A 19,018-nucleotide genomic window follows, 5' to 3' on the forward strand; every position below is an offset into this window, starting at 1 on the left:
ACCTGCAGACTTTGCACCTGTGCAGGCTAATGAATGTTACCCCCAATATTATTCTATCCTAGGAGGTTTGATAATAGGAGACGGTATGATGTCACAAGGCTGAAGCCAGTCTCCACCCACACAAAGGAGGATTTTAATTCTCCCCAATGCAGCCACCGCCATCTTGGTGCACCCAAAACAATGTAATTGATAGGGTGACAAGCTCTGCCTACTGGCTTCAGCCCACATAATGAGCCTTGATTCTATCCAACCCAAATGAATGTTGGAAAGAAATTATACATAAGGTTTGAGAATGTCTGCGGGCAAATAAACTGTAACGGGGCAATTCTATAAATTGGCGCCAAGATATAGGTGCCACAATGGGGTACTCTTAGCGCCAATTCTATAACATCTTCTGGGCACACCTAAGCTGTTGTAGAATACTAGTGCAAAGCCACTGTAGTGTGCTGGAAGTTTGATGCAACAATATGTCAATGTCTGGTGTAAGCTGGCGAGCCTATATGCACCATGCAAGACACGCAACTGGTAGTGTGTTGTATGTGTCATTTGGTGATACACCGATAACATGCCCATACTCCACCCATAGGTACACTCCCCTGGCAGATACGCACTAACCCCCAGATATATGGTGACCAGATTTTTATGCCCAGATTTAATTGAGTAATGAGCCCTTGTCAATAGTTGGGTGCTAACAACTAATTATTATTATTATTTGTTACATTTGTACCCCGCACTTTCCCACTCATAGCAGCTTACATAGTAATAGGATTACAAAGTAAAGTGTAGAGAAAACAGGCTAATCTTAGCAGAGTAATGGAGATGCAGAGTAGTGGAGACGTGTAGATAGGTAATATTATGAGGAGAAGGGGTAAAGGAGGTAGGAGGAGGTGCTAGTTTTAGGTTAAATAGAGATAATCAGAGGAAAGGTCGGGGTGAGTATAGAGAAAAAAAAATGAAAGGAGGTGTGGGCTGAGTCAAAGCCATTGTTGCAGGATCATGTGATGAATAGACGGGTTAGTAGAGTTAGGTCGTGGCGTTTGGGTAAGCTTCCTTGAATAGATGGGTTTTCAGAGATTTTCTGAAGGGTAGATAGTCTTTGATAGAGCGGATGGGTCTGGGTGGTGCATTCCAGAGTTGACTACCTTTGAAGGAGAAGTTGGAATCAAATGAAGATTTGTACTTGAGACCTTTACAGCTGGGATAGTGCAGGTCAAGGTAGTTTCGAGATGATACTGAAGTGTTTCTGGTGGGTAAGTCGATCAAGCCGGTCATGTAGCTCGGGGAAACGAAACACCATGGATGATTCTGTGAATCAATGTGTGGACCTTGAAGTTAATTGTCACTCATTACAATTTGATGGGCATCTGGCTATTCACTTTTCTATAAGGCACAGCACCAAACTCTACTAGCATGTAACTGAAAAGAGAGCATGCCCATCGGCACGTCAGGGGCATTCTGAAAAGTTGCACGCAGAGTTATAAAATATGGCCTCATTGCACCCAACTTGAGTGCCAGCATTTACACCAGGTTTCAAGAGGCCTAAATCTGGCATCTAAAGTTATGCATGGGAAGCGACGCATGCCCGTTATAGAATCACGCTTAGCGCTGATTTGTTTTTGTGCACAAAATTGAGCACCATTTATTGAATCTGGTCCTAAGTGACTTACACGCACCACTTACAGAACAGCCCTTAGCACTTATACATGTAAATTTCAGGTATTGACCCCAGTGATGCACATAAGTGCTAGACCTGTGTAATCTCTATGCATTGTTGACCCCCTATACTTAGGCATCCGATTATAGAATTGCCTTTCAGAAATGTAACTTTACATCACCAAGGGGCTCATTTTTGACAGGGAATAATGTCTTAAAAAATGACATAAAGCAGCATTTGGACGTTTTTTTAAAACCCATTTTCCAGATGTTTTTCTATGCAATCTGGGAGCATGTTAAGGGTGGGATTTGGCCATTCCTAAGATCTGGAACAAAACAAAAACATCCAGGACTAAAACTAAGATGTTTTGAACTAGACTTGTTTTAACAACGACTAAGCCACAATAAAGTGCCCTAAATGACCAGATGACCACTGAAGGAATAAAGGAATAAAGGAATAATATAAGAACATAAGACCCACCTTCCTCTCCCAGTGGTCACTGACCCCCTCCCCACCCCAAAGATGTTATAGCCAGGCTTGTTTGAGCAGCAAGCATGTCCCTGGAGTAGACTAGTGGTTGGTGCAGTGCAATGCAGAGAAGGGGACCCAGGCCCACATCCCGCTCTAACTGTTGCACTTGTGGTGGAATGTGTCAGCCCTCCAAAACCTACCATAAACCTACTGTACCCACATATAGGTGACACCTGCAACCATAAGGGCTATTGTAGTGGTGTATAGTTGGATACTGTAGGTTTTTGGTGGGTTTTAGAGGGTTCAGTGTATACTATGACACGAAGATAGCCAATACAGTGGAGGGAGTAGAAACCATGAGGAGTGATCTCCAAACATTAGAAGAATGGTCAAGGGTCTGGCAGTTAATATATTAAGTTAATCTAGGCTCTTCAATACAATACTGGTGTTAAACTCAAAAACCTTTCTACCTTATCGCCAGTGTACAACTATACATACTTTTAAACTAATCATTAAAAATAGTTTTTTGGTGCTCAGTGTGAATAAAGTGCTGAGGTGCAATCACCTGCTACAGCACTGTATAATAGTCCATCATTGCACCATCCCCCTACCTCCTATCATTGTCATAAGCCTTCAATTAGCTGTCATCGATATTAATAATGCTTTTTTTTAAATGTACCAGCTGGCATATATACTACATAAGTACATAACATAAGTATTGCCTTACTGGGAAAGACCAAAGGTCCATCAAGCGCAGCATCCTGTTTCCAACAGTGGCCAATCCAGGTCACAAATACCTGGCAAGATCCCACTATATAGATCAAATTACTCAAATGTTCCCCTGATACAAACAATATAGTCTAAACATTTTTTTTTCTTTAAGGAATCACTTAGCTTAGAAGTCCATTGGGGGTGGTATGTGCTGACATATAACTCTGGTGATCACATCCTCTTGTGGATCTGTGATTCAAAAACATAATCCTTCTATGTTATTTCTCCCTGTACTCGTTCTCAATGCGGTGCCACGTTTCGCCAACCAGTGGCGTCTTCAGGAGAACGATAATTTGGACAGATCTCTCTGCAGTCTCCGCTCTACTGCTTAAGGACGCCAACGCACAGAGCAGAAAAACATCTAGCAAGTGGCCATTTTTGAAAAAAAAAAAAGATGTTTTGAAAATGGCTATATTTGCTATTCGGATTCTGGACATTTTGAGCAAAACGTCCAAAGTCAGACTTAGATGTCATATCGAAAATGCCCCTGTGGCATCAAAGAAATTTCACATAGAATTTGAAAAGGAATCAGTCAGTATATCAAGCGGACCAATTCTAGAAATCATCCCCACTCAGCTATCTTTAATTTTGATTAAACTGTGGAGGTCTCAGACTACAGTCTGCAAAATTTTAGAACAAGATTCCTTCTAGTTGCAGAATTAGGGTCACTAGAATATAAGCAACTTTTGCAATAATGTGTTGCCATGCAATCACAATGCAAAGATTGCAGTCAGATTTTCTTTGAACATCATCATTTATCAGCCTGAAATTTACCCACCTAGGTAAACCTTTGGTGCTTAATTTAAATATTACATTTTTAAGGCTCTCGCTTCTCAGCATTTTCCTAAATTAGGGCCATGTTTACTAAGCTGCTGTATAGGCGCGCTAGCACGCTAACGCTAGCATTTAGCACACCTTAGTAAACAGGGCCCTTGGACTCAAAATAGGTTGAAAAATTTACATAATGCAGTTTTAATAAAAATTTGAGAAAAGCTTCCTCCCAGGCAATAATCTCAAATAATAATTTGATGGTTTATTGTGAGCAAGGTTGGTATAGGAAGGCTAAAAGAAAATTGTCTTTAGACACATGTTCACTGAGAATGTGTCATAACTGAAAATATGAAAAAAAATGTATATGGAATTTTGCTGTATTTTTAGGTGCAAATTTCCCATATCAGACCTTTTTCCCATATTTTTTAACTACTATCATTATGGGCCCTATTTACTAAGCTGCGCTGTAGGTGTGCTAGTGTTTTTAGCTAAAAATTAGCACGCGCTAACACTAGAGACACCTATGGGGATACATGGGTGTCTCTAGCATTAGCACGCACTAAGGGCCCTGTTTACTAAGCTGCATTATAGACGTGTTAGCATGTTTAATGAGCGTTAATCATGAACGCTCGTTAACTGTGTACGCGCCTACAATATCCCTATAGGTGCCTACATGTTTAGGGAGCACGCTAATTGTAGGTGTGTTAAAAATGCTAACGCGCCTTAGTAAACAGGGCCCTGAGTTTGTTTGTTTTGGGATCAGCCATCTTTGTGACCCCAAAATCAGTCCAAAAACAACCAAAATCATTCGCCAACCATTTTCTAGTAATCTATCATTGCAACACATCAGAATTACTTGACAAAATTACTAAAGAACCATCTGACCTAGCTTAGGGGGGCTTTTACAAAGCCACACTAGTCATAAGTACATAAGTAATGCCACACTGGGAAAAGACCGGGGGTCCATCGAGCCCAGCATCCTATCCACGATAGCGGTCAATCCAGGCCAAGGGCACCTGGCAAGCTTCCCAATCGTACAAACATTCTATACATGTTACTCCTGGAATTGTGGATTTTTCCAAGTCCATTTAGTAGCGGTTTATGGACTTGTCCTTTAGGAAACTGTCTAACCCCTTTTTAAACTCTGCCAAGCTAACCGCCTTCACCACGTTCTCCGGCAACAAATTCCAGAGTTTAATTACACGGGTGAAGAAAAATTTTCTCCGATTTGTTTTAAATTTACTACATCGCATGCCCCCTAGTCCTAGTATTTTTGGAAAGCGTGAACAGACGTTTCACATCCACCTGTTCCACTCATTATTTTATAAACCTCTATCATGTCTCCCCTCAGCCGTCTCTTCTCCAAGCTGAAAAGCCCTAGCCTCCTTAGTCTTTCTACATAGGGAAGTCATCCCATCCCCGCTATCATTTTAGTCGCCCTTCGCTGCACCTTTTCCAGTTTCACTATATCTTTCTTGAGATGCGGCGACCAGAATTGAACATAATACTCAAGGTGCGGTCGCACCATGGAGCGATATAACGGCATTATAACATCCTCACACCTGTTTTCCATACCTTTCCTAATAATACCCAACATTCTATTCGCTTTCCGAGCCGCAGCAGCACACTGAGCAGAAGGTTTCAGTGTATTATCGACGACGACACCCAGATCCCTTTCTTGGTCCGTAACTCCTAACGTGGAACCTTGCATGACATAGCTATAATTCGAGTTCTTTTTTCCCACATGCTTCACCTTGCACTTGTTCACATTAAACGTCATCTGCCATCTATCCGCCCAGTCTCCCAGTCTCGTAAGGTCCTTCTGTAATTTTCCACAATACTGTCGCGAGTTAATGGCTTTGAATAACTTTGTTGTAACAAAAGAGAGGGAACAAAGTACAAACTAAAGTCCAAACAAAAAAAACAGCACCACGGGCCTTTAAAAATGGAACACAGTTCTTTAATGAATGAGCCTTGACAAAAAAACCCGACACGGGCCGTGTTTCGGTGACTAGCACCTGCGTCAGGGGTCACAGTGATGGCGTGGAAAACTTGGGGAATAACTCGAATATATTCCTCTACAATATATTATTCCTTACCCCACGTCTCATGTAGTAAAAGCTACAAAGAAAGTGAAAGTGCCTTGGTGCTTTGTAGCTTTTACTACATGAGACGTGGGGTAAGGAATAATATATTGTAGAGGAATATATTCGAGTTATTCCCCAAGTTTTCCACGCCATCACTGTGACCCCTGACGCAGGTGCTAGTCACCGAAACACGGCCCGTGTCGGGTTTTTTTGTCAAGGCTCATTCATTAAAGAACTGTGTTCCATTTTTAAAGGCCCGTGGTGCTGTTTTTTTTGTTTGAATAACTTTGTGTCATCAGCAAATTTAATTACCTCGCTAGTTACTCCCATCTCTAGATCATTTATAAATATATTAAAAAGCAGCGGTCCTAGCACGGACCCCTGAGGAACCCCACTAACTACCCTTCTCCATTGTAAATACTGCCCATTTAACCCCACTCTCTGTTTCCTATCCTTCAACCAGTTTTTAATCCACAATAGGACATTTCCTCCTATCCCATGACCCTCCAATTTCCTCTGTAGCCTTTCATGTAGTCTTTTTAGCTCATGGTAAAAATCAACTGGCGGTAAGTGCTGAGATGCCCATAGGAATATAATGGGCATCTCGGCGTTTACTGCCCCCTTAGAATTTTAAGGTGAGCGTAGTAATGTTAAGCAAAACTCTTTAGAGGGGCAACAAAATTTATTCATTGTACAATATATTAGCAACGTTGGCCAAAAAAACAGAATAAAAAACTGTGAAATGATAATTGCCATTTTATAGATGAATTGAATTGAATATTTTGTTCACAGTATATATAGGAGTCTCTTAGTAATTGTATTGTCTTTCCAGTGAAGTTGCTAAAGGGGCAGGATGGATTCCAATAATGTACTGTTCAGGAACCCAACATATATCTTTTTGAGTTGGCCAGTTGCAAGAAATGTGCAATGCCATATGGGACAGTTTAAAGTAGGATATCATGACAATGTAGTTCTTACTGTACAATGTTTATAGCTTTTACAATATGCAAATTCCAGTCTAGGTTTAATGCCAACAAGAATTTATCCAAGTGGAAAGGGCAGTTATTCTAACAAGAAATAAAAATGGTAATAAAATAATATAGGCAACGTAATTTGAGTATGTCACATGAGAACTCTTCATTATAAGCATGAGCGTCTTTGGTGACGACCACAGCTAGCTTGATTAACAATAACTTCAAGACATTATAATTATCATCCCGCTCCATGTGAGCTGTCATTATTCTTCAGCTGAGTCAGTTCATTCTTCATGTTTGCAGCAAGAATGAAAAATCTGACTTCTGTTTAGCAATTATTCTTCTGTTTAGCAAAGCAAAGTCTTATCTTCAAACACTGAACATAATGGATTTCATTGCTTGTTTTGGGAGCCAGCGGAGCCGACAGCCGCGCGGCTGCTCCCAGCAGCTAAGAATGCACCCGGGGGAGGGGTTGATGTGCCGGGGGGTGTCATTGCGCCAGGGGGGTGTCGTGCTGCACCCTTGGGGGACGGACGCCTGCTAGACTGTGGAATGCTTTGAAGTCCCCATACACATCTCCTACCCACCCTGCTAGACCATCTATGAGGAACTGATATATACACTGTCAGCTAACACATTTGCTTATTTCTGATCTGATGAAGAAGGGCGACCTTCGAAAGCTAATCAAGAAATGTATTAAGTTATGTCCAATAAAAAGGTATCATCTTATTTTCTTTTCCATGTTTTAATTTTGTTTGATTTCTATTGATTACCTTTAAGAGTGGACTAACACGGCTAACACACCTCTTTACTCTGAAAGGTCCATATTCACACAAAACAGATACACATGCACACAGTTGTATGCACACACTCAGAGATTGGAAATAATTCCATGAGACATGCTCCTGCCACACATCTCCCCCTGCTGTCACATTCCTCTCCCTAAGTACATAAGTAAAGTATTGCCATACTGGGTTAGACCAAAGGTCCATCAAGCCCAGCATCCTGTTTCCAACAATGGCCAATCCAGGTCACAAGTACCTGGCAAGATCCCAAAAGAGTACAATGCATTTTATGCTGCTTATCCTAGAAATAAGTAGTGGATTTTCACCAAGTCAGTGTAATAATGGCTTATGGATTTTCTTTTAGGAAGCTATCCAAAGCTTTTTTAAAACCCCGCTGTTATGATTGGGGTCTGAACCCCTCTCAAACTTACCTCTTTCCTGGGGTTCAGCTTCTTAGCTGGCTTCTGTTTCTTTTCTCTGTCCTTTCTGAGCTGGCTCTGTCTCTCTGTGCTGGCAGCTTCCAGCAGCATGGCTCTAATTGTTTCACTATACTGCACCTGTGTGTGTGTTGCCTGAGTTGCTCTACCTCTCTTTGGGTGTACTGACTTCAAGTGCTTCACAGTGTTGCATTGGTGTGGGTTGAGCCTCTCTGGGTCAGTGTGCTTTTGCCTAGGTCTAGGGAGTGTGACATCATCAGGGAGGGCCTTGATAAGGAAGTGGTGTTGTTTCCTTCAGAGCCTTTGCAACAGTGGTGTTTGCTTTAGGTAGGGTGGTGCAGTGTGCACTTCTGACTTTGTGTCTAGTTTCCCTGCTTGCTTTTGCTAAGGGCCAGGTTAGTGTTAGTGCAGTGTGCACTGGTGACTGTGTGTTTAGCTTTTCTGCTTTTCCCTTTTGGTTCCCCTGCTGTTCCCTCTTGGTTTTGGAAGCATTGCTGTGTGTAGGGCTTTGGAAGCTCTGTTGTTGATAGAAGTACTTCAGGGTTTGGTGTTGTTAGGAACACTGCAGAGTTTGCTGTTAGAAGTACTTCTGGTGTTTGTGCTATTGGGAGCATTGCAGTCTTTGCTGTTGGTGTTTGGTGCTTTAGAAGCACTTTTGGCTTATGTGTTAGCTTCCCTTCTTTTTCCTTGTGGCTCCCCTGTCTTCCCTTTTAGTGCTAGGAGCTCTTCTGGTTGCTTGCCAGAGTAGTGCTTGGGAAGCACCTTGTTAGTTGTATCTAGCTTGCTAGAGCAGTGCTTAGGTAGCTTGTTAGTTTTGTGTTTAGCTTATTAGTGTAGAGCTCTGCTTGTAGCTTGGTGCTTAGTAGCACCTGTGTTAGCTTTGTGTTTAGTTCCCTGCTCTGTTAGTTTAGGGCTTAGGAAGTCCCTTTCTTGAGCAGGGCTTAGGAGCTCCTGTTTAGGGCTTAGGAAGTCCTTTTGTCAGTTTACTGTTAGGAACACTCCTGCTGGTTTAGGGCTTGGGAGCACATAGATCAGTTTAGGGTCAGGAGCACTTCTGTTTCCAGTCCTGGTCCCTGTGTCATCCGGTATCCAGTAAGTCCTGCCGGCTACTCGAACCCAGGAGCTCAACTTCTGGGGGGCTTAGTAGCTAAGCGCAGGTGAAGCTGTGCGGACCAGTCCAATGTGCTCCAGTCCAGTGTGTTCCGGTCCGGTGTGTGTTCCAGTCTGGTGCGCTCCAGTCCAGTGTGTTCCGGTCCGGTGTGTGTTCCAGTCCTGTGTCCTCCAGTCCGGGGGATTGCAGTCCAGTGTTCCAGTCCTGTGTCCTTCAGTCCGGGGGATTCCAGTCCATGTGTTCCGGCTCACTGGGCGGTGCCTGCAGTCCCTGCCGGTGTCGGTGTGCTTGCCCAGGGTTGGTTGGTGGGTTTTGCCTGCTGCTGTCGCTCCTCGTCAGCAGCCCAAGGGCTCACGTTTGCTCCAGAGCCCAGCCCCACGGGCTCTGAACCTGAGAACCTGACACCCGCTAAGCTAACTGCTTTTACTACATTATCTGGCAACGAATTCCAGAGTTTAATTACAGGTTGAGTGAAGAAATATTTTCTCTAATTCGTTTTAAATTTACTACTTTGTAGCTTCATTAAGTGCCCCCTAGTCCTAGTATTTGTGGAAAGAGTAAACATGCGATTCACGTCTACCCATTCCATTCCATTCATTATTTTATAGCCCTCTATCTTATCTCCCCTCAGCCATCTCTTCTCCAAGCTGAATAGCCCTAGCCACTTTAGCCTTTCCTCATAGGGAAGTTGTCCCATCCCCTTTATCATTTTTATCACCCTTCGAGTTCAAGTGGCAGCGTTGGCTTCCTTCTGGGGGAAAGTCTCCGGCTTGTCCCTGGCTCCTCATCCAGATGTTGTCCGATTTCTCAGAGGGGTGCTTCGTCTCCGACCTCCCTTAAGGTCGCCCTGCCCGACTTGGAACCTTGGGCTCGTGTTGAAGGCGCTCCAGCGATCTCCTTTTGAGCCTCTTAAACGGGCTTCTGAGGAGGATGTGACTCTCAAGACAGTTTTTTTTAGTGGCAATGGCGTCAGCAAGAAGAGTTTCTGATCTTCAGGCTCTTTCCTGTCAGGATCCTTTTCTACAGTTTGCGGAATCCGGGGTAACTGTTCGTACGGTGCCTTCTTTCCTGCCTAAGGTGGTTTCAGCTTTTCACGTGAAGCAGCCCATTTTCCTACCTTCCTTTTGTAAGGAGGACTTTCCGGAATCCTATGCGCAATTGTGCCTTTTGGATGTCCGCAGGGCTAACATAACACTGGTGCATAAAATAATTCACGGAGGTGCCCCGGCCTACATGTTAGACCTTATTGACCTACCACCCAGGAATGCTAAAAGATCAGCACGCACATTCCTGAATCTTCACTTCCCCAGCTGTAAAGGTCTAAAATACAGATTAATACATACGTACAGCTTTTCATACATGAGTTTGCAGCTGTGGAATGCTCTACCATTTGACCTGAAAATTATTATTATTATTATTATTATTATTATTTATTGCATTTGTACCCCACATTATCCCACCTTTTTGCAGGCTCAATGATGTATTCATTACATGATCTTAAATACAGTCGATAATAAGCTGAAGGTAGATGAGGATTTAGATGGAAAGGTGTTAGGTAAGGTTGAGTGAGAAGTGTTTTTTGAAGCACTTGGGTGGTATAAGGAGTGATTTGTTTCATTAAGGATGTCTTTTGTAGGCCTTGTTGAAGAGATGTGTCTTCAAAGATTTGCGAAAGCTGGTTAAGTTGTCCGTGGTTTTTAGGGCCATGGGTAGTGCGTTCCATATCTGTGTGCTCTTGTACGTAAAGGTAGTCGCGTATGCCTGTTTGTATTTAATTCCTTTACAGCTGGGGAAGTTCAAATGGAGGAATTTGCGGGCTGATCTTTTGGCGTTTCTGGGCGGTAGGTCACCTGAAAATAGTGCACAACCTAATTAACTTCCATAAAGCATTGAAGACTCACCTGTTTAACAAGACATACCATAATGACTCATAATAGGAACTGTAATGCACCATCACTTACTTAATGTTCGGAATATTTTCAACCTATACCGAATTGTTTAATTTTATTATCTCATCCATGTTTTATATGTAATACCAATTGAATGTTTTCTCTTTTTACCTGATTGTTTATTATGTACGTCAGGCTCAGTCTCTGGCTGTCTTCAAGTCTAGGCTTAAAGCCCACCTCTTTGCTACTGCTTTCGACTCCTAACCATGACTCTCTTACTCAACACCCTCACTTATCACCCCTACCACTGCAATTTCCCCACCCCTAGCTGTCTGTTCGTCTGTCCAATTTAGATTGTAAGCTCTATTGAGCAGGGACTGTCTTTTCATGTTCATTTGTACAGCGCTGCGTAAGTCTAGTAGCGCTATAGAAATGTTTAATAGTAGTAGTAGTTATGCCATCCATGTTCTCTTTACAATACCAGTTGTATCTGTACTCTGGAATGGCATAAGCCATGACGGAAAATTGTAAGCCACATTGAGCCTGCAAATAGGTGGGCAAATGTGGGATACAAATGCAATAAATAAATAAATTCTAATGTGCCCAGTTCAAAAGGGGCATAGCTATGGGTGAGGAAATAGGCGTTTCGTGGGCGTTCCAAAATTTACGTGAGCAGTTATAGAATATGGCCCAGTGCGTCCAAATCTACGTGCATGGATTTAGGCCACGTTTTCATTGGCCTAAATGGACGCACATAGTTTTAGGTGCTAGGATTTCCGTCTAAGTGTATTCTATATACCGTGCCTAAATCTAGGCACGGCATATAGAATACGCTCAGGCGGAAGTCGTTACCGTGCAGATTTTGTAGGCGCCATATATAGAATCTGGCCCTAAGTGCACAGAATTAATTTTTTTTTTAATTTTGTGGGGTGGAGGGGGGAGAGAATGAGCGTGGAATCACTATTCAGCTAGTGTGCTAACATTACCATGTGCTAACTGAATAATAAAGGAAGTGGTAAGTGCTCCTGCGTTAACTTTTTAGCACAGGGCCGTATATTCAACAAGCCCTTTTTGACAGCCAGGCTAAAAATGGGCTTAACATGTGGGAAGTCCCGCGTAAGGACGCAGTAAGCCAGTGGTTCCCAAATTTTTTCTGTTCACGGCACCCTTTATGTTTGAGCAATTTTTCATGGCACCCCCCCAACCACACAGGTCTTTAGCCCCCAGCCACATATCTCTCCACCTCCCCCCCCTCCACACAGGTCTGCACCTCCCTTGGCCACATAGGTCTTCACCCCCCTGGCCACATAGGCCTCCACCTCCCTGGCCACACAGATCTCTACTTCCCCATCCCCCACCACACATTTTTTTCCACTGCTTACCTTCATCTGAAGCAGCCCTGGGGGGGGGGGGGGGGGGACTCTTCTGCAGTCTCCAGCTCCACTTCAGGCTCCCTGCCACTGCTGCTGCTGCTTCTTCACTAGATGAGCAGCAGCAGTGGCAAAACAAGCTGCAGCCATGCGGGACCCGACTCTCCATACACGTGCTGCCAGCGGTGTCCCGGAACAGGAAGTGATGTTCAAGGGGGCAGGAAGTGATGTCCACGAGTCCGGCCCCGCCCCGTGTGGCTGCAGCTTGTTTTGCTGCCATCGCTGCTGCTCATCTAGAGAAGCGGCAGGGATGGGTATGTGGGGGGGGGGGGGGGGGAGCAGAGAGGATGCGGTTCAGGTGGTGGCGGGAGGGAGGTCAGGATTTTCCACAGCACCCCTGAGAGTTCGCTGCGGCGCACAGTTTGGGAACTGCTGTACAAAGCCCATTTCTTAGTGCAGCTCAATGAAAGGGCCCCAAAGTTTCTACAAGAAAGCTATGCCAAAAAAAATTAACCCATGCCAAGTCAGTTCCATGCACGTTAGTTCATAGAATTACTGCAAGTTAAATCAGTTTTGCAACTTACCTTAGATGCAGTTCTTTCGCTTACCTATTCCTATCTTTACCCCCTCTTTCCTATCAGTTATTGTAGTTCTGTTTTTTTCCCTTCCCTTCCCATACTGCCTGCCCCTTCCTCACATTCCTCTTCCTTTTATTTCCCTTTTAAACTAGAGAGTTGCACAGGGACAGAAATTTCACCCATTCCTGCTGGAATCTCCTCCATCCCCGCCCATCCCCTGTGCTAAAATAACCCAACTTGTGGTAAAATAACTCGAAAGTAGCCCATGTTGATAACTTCCCCTCTCAGTGCCTATGGGGATTTCAGTGCTATCAACCATATACATTAATTTTTTTAGTGCTATTATAATTGCCACGGTACAAGAAAAGGATAGGTAGGCTGGCCTGGCACTGCAGTTCTGCGGGAGTCCTTCAGAACTTGGGTCCATTCCCATGGGATCCCGCAGGACCTGCGTCCATTCCCACGGGATCCCGCAGGACCTGTGTCCATCCCCGTAGGAGTCCCACAGGAACCGCAGGATTCCCGCTAACCCCGTTCCCATGCAGCTCTCTACTTTAAACTCCTCTACTACACTAGGGGACCTGTTTACAAAGGCGCTCTTGCATTTTTAGTGCGTGATAAAAATTAGTGCAAGCTACCCATGCAGACACCCATAGGACTATTATGAGCATCTACGTGGTTAGCACACGCTAATTTATAGCACGCCTTTGTAAACAGGGCCCTAGGTTTGTAAATTGCTCAGATATTTTACATGATGTTCAAGATATCAAATGCTAAATAACTTGGAAACATATTAAATTTAAGACGTGTTATTGAATCAGATGCATACTAACGAGTTCACATCCTGATTGTGCTGTTTTCTACCTTGAAATCATCAGATATAATCACCCCCAAGTTTGTTTCCTTCTTTATAGTCCTCCTTGTCTCACTATTGAGTTCTGCTTCTGTGGATTTATGTTCCCAAAATGCACCTTTGCATTTTTCATATTGAAACTTAGCTGCCAAGCAGTTGACCGCTCCTCCAGCTTTCTAAGATTAGTTCCTATACTGTCTGTTCCGACTTGAGAGTTCAGTGTTGTAGATCTTAGCATCATCTGCACAAAGATGAACTTTTCTGCTGTATGTTCACAAACATACTGACCAGAACTGGTCCAAAGATCAATCCTAGAGGCACTCCATTCATTACCTCTGTGTGAACTCAATTTGCCACTCTGCTGTGTATCCTTCAACCAGCTTCTAATGCACCTTAGGACCCACTTATACAAAACAATATCAGAGAAGCAATTTTCAAACTGCTTGCACTGCTGCAAAGTAGAGAGCTGCATGGAAGCAGGGTAGCGGGAATCCCGCAGGGACGGACCCAGGTCTGTGGGAATCCCACGGAGATGAACCCGAATCCTGCGGGAATCCCACGGGGATAGATCCGAGCCCTGTGGGGATCCCGCGGAAGCGTAGGCAAGTCGCGTGATGTCTCCCCTCTAGACCAGGGTGCCCTCCCCGAGCATATCTCTGTACATTTTGGTGGTCTGGTGGGGCAGGAACGATCCCCACTCTTCCCTTCCCGCTGCCGCCAATCCTCTCTCTGCATCTGTTTCATTAAAATGGCTGCCGAGACTTCAAGCGACAGCCTCATGAAATAGAAGGGGATAGAAAGGAGAGGGGGACATGCTACTCATGGATGGGAGGGAAAGGAAAGGAAAGGGGGACATTGCTCACAGAAGTTTGCTTTTTTTTGAAAATGTGCATTTTTAAAATTTTTTATTTAGCAGAGCATGGAAGAAAATGCACTCATGTTACTTTTACCAGTATTTATATAATCTGGCTTTCTTGGGGTGGGGGGGTCGGTGCGATGCAGTGCAGTGTTGCGACAGGGGCAGGTTGGGTGGGAGGGGGTGAGAATGGAGATTACTTGCGGCGGGGACAGGTTGGATTCCCAAAGAGATGGGCGGGGATGGGTTACATTTCTGTCCCCATGCAACTCTCTACTGCAGAGTTCACCGGTACTTAAATAAAAATGAAAAGATATTAGCAAAATCAATTCTAAAAGCAGGAAAATATCCTTTGCAGAGACTGACCTTGTACTAATAAGCAAATCCTGTTTATTGGCAGGGCAGCATTCAGTTAAATGCTGAGACTTAAGTACCTGAGGCTGGCTGCTTTATACAGCACTTCAGCTCATATAATTAATACAGGTTAGCACAAATCTTGTGGCTTCATTCAATTTGTTCTAACCTGCTGGAACCACAAAACTTTTATTATGCATCTCAAGATGTAGCTAATTTGTTGTACTTTTCTCTGCTGGCTACCACAAGTGCCGATTCCCATCTAAGTCCTAGAACAAAGGCCATCCAAGCTCTGATGCCCCCCTTCCCCCATGATATCCATACCAGTAAACCCTTCCCATGACAGTCAAGGGGCATCCAGTGATAATGAAGGGGCTACTGTCCCCTTACAGTAAGATAGGTCTACATCTTATACCTGACTAGTGACTGCCCCACTAGAGAATGACACAGGGATCCGCGGTAACTGCAGGGATGGGGACAGAGCCCGTGGGGACGGGGCGGGGACAGATCCCACAGGGACAAGGCGGGGATAGGGACAGAGCCCATGAGGACAGGGACAAACTCTGGCCCTGTTTCACTTTCTACTTTGAAGCCTTTTAATGAACTGGAATGTTATTTATGTTTGATTGATGCAGACACAATATTTTTATTTTTTGGAAAAACAAGCAAACATGCTGGCCACAGCTAGCAAAATTTGCATGGGGGATCCTGTAGATCCTGCTACCAGCACATCTTCTAAGAAGACATCTTCTATTGCAGGAGGGACTGTGGAAGACAGGAGAGCTAGACTGAATCCTGAGATTGTTGATGACTTCTTATTCATCCACAGATTAAAAAATCATAACAGTGCTTCATAGGGCTTATTTCTCTCCTCTAGGGCATACAGAACAGGTTGTATTTTGTACCCCTGGACATTTTAACAGGGTGGATTAGAATTCCTTGGGGTAGTAGAAGTCAGCTATTGTTGGGGTTGGAAGGGTAGAGGGTGGTGGTGGTGGGAGGGTTATTATAGCTGCTAGTTGTTGTTATTATTGCTTTCTGTTTGTAATTTATACACAACAGTTGCACGGCATATTATTCCTTTTTATACTTTAATAAAAAGATTTTTAATTATAAAATCATAAGTGTTCGAGGCTTCTGCAGATGAGAACAGAGCCCACGGGGATGGGAACGGGGACAGAATCTGCGGGGATGGGGTGGGGACAGAGACAGGGCCTGTGGGGAAGGGACGGGAATGGAAACGGGGCCTGCAAGGATGGGGTGGGGACGGAGACAGAACCCACGGAGACGGGATGGGGACATATTTTGTCCCTGTGTCATTCTCTATCCCCCACCACACCTACCCCCATCCAGATTCATGACTTCCTACTACTTTGCTGGCTCTAATGTCCCAAACACTACCAGCTGATTTACCAGCTCTTTTTTGTTGTATATAAAGCAGCCGCTTTATCTGAACTCCAGGGAGTCTGATAGCATTAGCCCATGGCAGCTCCACCACCATTCAGAGACTTTGGGAAAGACACATCAAACCGTGGTGGTCCATTCATTGCATCTATGAGGTGTCAAAGTCATTAAAATCAAAATAGCTTCTTGAGTGCCGCTTGGAGGGAATACATCATAGTCTTCATTGTATGTTAAATTCTCAGATAATATGCACATTAAAATTGTCACATTAATCCATGTTATTGGACAGTTTTAATACAGCTAAATACATGAGGGTCCTAAAGGGGGAAGTTATCAATGTGGGCTTCTGTTAAAATGTGTTATTTTACTGTTAACCCCAGTTATTAGTAATTAGGTCTCGTTGTATACAGTAGGATCTGTGCTAAAATAGCGTGAGTTAATAGTAAATAGCCCATCTTAAGCGTAACACACATTAATAACTACACCCTTGTTTTAGTATTGAAAGAGAAAAATTGCACCCCGTGACTTGAGGAGGCAGAGAGGAAAACATCTGGGAGGAGAGGGTGTCTCCAAGATGGCGATCTAGGTAGTCGCGTTTTTGCTGTGCGCCGGAGCTCTGTTTCTTCTAAGTAGGTTTTCTGTGGTCTTACTGAATGCCGAAGAGAAAGGGGAAGATCAAGGGAGTACCCTTCTTAACCCCTTGACTTAGGTCCTTCGGCAAGCTGTTATGATAGCATACACGACTCCAGCAGCACTGGGCGTATCCACTGCCGGAATGGAGAGGAGTCCCGGTTTGCAAGGCGAGGTTTCGCATAGCCTGCGTAGTCCACTATAGACCAGGTGCGATGCATGCCAGGAGGAGCAGCCACCAGAGCATCGGAAGTCATGGTCTCTGAAGCGGTTTTGGAGGGGCAAGCTCCCATTGTAGCTGCGTACTCAGGGGAGGGTTCCCCTGGAGAACCGGATCTCCCAGGTACTTCGGAAGCTGCTGGATTGAATTTACATGGAAAGACCTATCACCTGGCATGGTTGTGGGGTGTTGGAGGCGAGCTGGCCTGACCCCCCAGTACTGTTCTATAGCCGCTGGTTAGACCTACGAGGATAACTCTGGCATCCATCTGGACAGCTATGGAGTCCCTGCACAAGGTTTGTGTATCTTTTGTCACCAACGCAATGTCTAGAGCCTCATTGATTGAGACTGTTCAGTCTCATCTGACCCATCAGAAAAATCAACTTAAGGTGTTTGAAACTTCTATATCCCAAGTAAGGGAGGTGGAATCCAAATTGCTGCAAGGGCCTAATATGGTTCATTGTAAATTGGAAAACCTGGAAAATAGAGCTAGAACTTTGAATCTAAGATTTTTGAACTTTCTATCTGTTAAGCTTTGCTCCCCTCAAGAAACTTTTTATAGATTCTTAAAGGAGGGTTCCAAGTATCCTGAGGCAGGAATTCCGCCTCTACAGAAGCTTTGCTTTTTACCTGTTTCATCAGTATGGGTGGAGAAAGTAGAAGGCCCGGTAGCAGTAGAATCATCTTCTGATAGCTTGAATTTTACAGCACTTCTGGAGAGTTCTCAAAAGGAGGTGGCCTTTAGAGCTACCCTCCTGGTCTCTTTTGTATTTCTTCAAGATAAGTAAGCTTTACTTAGACTATATTTACATCAAATCTCCTCAGTTACTTTTTTTTGGGAGAGAAGATACGTATATTTCCTGATGTTTCCAGGTGGACGTGGGAGAGAAGGAACAAGTTTCTTTCCATGAGGCAGGACATGTTGACTTTCGGGGCTATTTTTTCAGTTAATGTTCCCATGTAAATGTGTATTGCAGATAGATAATACCATTTCTAATTTCTTTGAACCTTCACAGCAGGGGCGTAGCCAGACACCCAATTTTGGGTGAGCCTGGGCCCAAGATGGGTGGGCAGAAGAACTCTGCCTTGTCCAACAAGTGATTTGGTCTCTCCCTCGCTCGTCTGCATGCCATATGGTCTCTCAAATATCCCCCTCCCCTGCATACCTTGTAAATAGCAGATTTTCACCTGCAGCGAGCAGCAGCTAAATACACACTGCTCATGTTGGCCCCACAGCCTTCCCTCTGATGCAACCTCTTGTTTCCGCACAGGTGGGAATACGTCAGAGAGAAGGCTGTGGGGCCAATGCAAGCAGTATGTGTCAGTCGCTGCTCACTGCAGGCTAAGATCTGCTACTTAAAAGGTATGCAGGCAGGACAGTTGTTGGGAGTTTTCAGCTAGTGGGGCTTGGGGATCCCTGCCAGCCACATCATAGGTATGTTGCTACTGGGTGGGCCTGAGCCCAAAGTGGATGGGCCTGGGCCCACCTGGGCCCACCCTTGGCTATGCCACTGCTTCACAGCTTTGTTCTTTTTTAGATGGCAGGTCTCCTAAGTGATGGTCAAGATGGATATTGGACTTTGAAGCTTTAGGTGTTGTGTTCAGATACTGTTTATATTAAATTTTCCTGTATTACCTCCTCTCAGGTTCTGTGTATTGTTCACGCCCCCCCCCCCCCCCCAAGTTGTGGACTAATGCCTGTACTCCTTTTTCTTTTATGGGGGGGGGGTCTCCCTAATTATTTTCGTTGTTACTTCTGGCATATTTCTTGACAAAGTTTATCTTTGGTTTGTTGTAAACTTA

General features: G+C 44.3%; 1 protein-coding gene across 2 annotated transcripts in view; it reads left to right on the plus strand.

Moving 5' to 3' along the window:
- Window positions 1-19,018, plus strand: part of ETV6 (ETS variant transcription factor 6) — a 252,415-nt gene that overhangs the window by 211,162 nt on the left and 22,235 nt on the right. The window lies entirely within an intron of this gene.

The sequence above is a fragment of the Microcaecilia unicolor genome, chromosome 9, assembly GCF_901765095.1.
Source record: "Microcaecilia unicolor chromosome 9, aMicUni1.1, whole genome shotgun sequence".
Taxonomy (NCBI): Eukaryota; Metazoa; Chordata; class Amphibia; order Gymnophiona; family Siphonopidae; genus Microcaecilia; species Microcaecilia unicolor.